The sequence below is a fragment of the Prinia subflava genome, unplaced genomic scaffold, assembly GCF_021018805.1.
Source record: "Prinia subflava isolate CZ2003 ecotype Zambia unplaced genomic scaffold, Cam_Psub_1.2 scaffold_171_NEW, whole genome shotgun sequence".
Taxonomy (NCBI): Eukaryota; Metazoa; Chordata; class Aves; order Passeriformes; family Cisticolidae; genus Prinia; species Prinia subflava.
Window position 1 is genome coordinate 3605 of NW_026960693.1, and position 1072 is coordinate 4676.

General features: G+C 54.0%; 1 long non-coding RNA gene across 1 annotated transcript; it reads left to right on the top strand.

Moving 5' to 3' along the window:
• The first annotated feature begins 439 nt into the window (after positions 1-439).
• LOC134565319 (uncharacterized) lies at positions 440-662 on the top strand. The gene is made up of 2 exons (XR_010083871.1): positions 440-508; positions 582-662. It is a non-coding gene; the product is annotated as an uncharacterized LOC134565319 (long non-coding RNA).
• Positions 663-1072: the final 410 nt, after the last annotated feature.

Sequence of the window (1072 nt, forward strand, 5' to 3'; positions counted from 1 at the left end):
TTTCCCCCTCAAATCCAAATTTCCCACCCAAAATCCCGAATTTCGCCCCAAAAATCCCAAATTTCCTCCTCCAAAAATCCCAAATTTCTCCCCCAAAAATCCAAAATTTCCCCCCCAAATTTCCCCCCAAAATCCCAAATTTCGGTGATCCCGGCCCGGGACGGGGATCCCACCCTTGGGTGCCCCCCCGGGGTGTCCCCGCTGTCCCCGGGCTCACCTGGGTCCCCTCAGGGCGACGCTCTTGGTGTTGTTGTTGATCTGCACCTCCACGGAGCGGCTCAGCAGCGACCCCATGGGGACCCGGGATCCGCTCGGTTCTGGAATCTTCCTCAGATCCGGGATCCGCTCGGTTCTGGAATCTTCTTCAGATTCTGGAATCTTCTTCAGATCCGGGATCCACTCGGTTCTGGAATCTTCCTCAGATCCGGGATCCGCTCGGTTCTGGAATCTTTCTCAGATCCGGGATCCGCTCGGTTCTGGAATCTTCCTCAGATCCGGGATCCGCTCGGTTCTGGAATCTTCTTCAGATTCTGGAATCTTCTTCAGATCCGGGATCCACTCGGTTCTGGGATCTTCTTCAGATTCTGGGATCTTCTTCAGCTTCTGGGATCTTCCTCAGCTCCGGGATCTCTTCTTGAACTCTGGGATCTCCTGAGCTTCAGGATCTCCTCAGCTTCTGGAATCTTCTTCAGATTCTGGATCTCCTCTGCTCCAGGCTCTCCTCAGCTCTGGATCTCTTCTTCAGCTCCGGGATCTCTTCTTGAGCTCTGGGATCTCCTCAGCTCTGGGATCTCCTCAGCTTCTGGAATTTCTTCATCAGCTCCAGGCTCTCCTCAGCTCCTGGATCTCTTCTTCAGCTCTGGAATCTCTTCCTCAGCTCTGGAATCTCCTCAGCTCTGGTCTCTCCTCAGTTTTGGAATCTCCTCCTCAGCTCCTGGAATCCCTTCAGCTCTGAGATCTCCTCAGGTCCAGGATCTCCTCAGCTCTGGAATCTCCTCAGCTCTGGATCTCTTCTTCAGCTCCGGAATCTCTTCTTGAGCTCTGGAATCTCTTCCTCAGCTCCAGGCTCTCC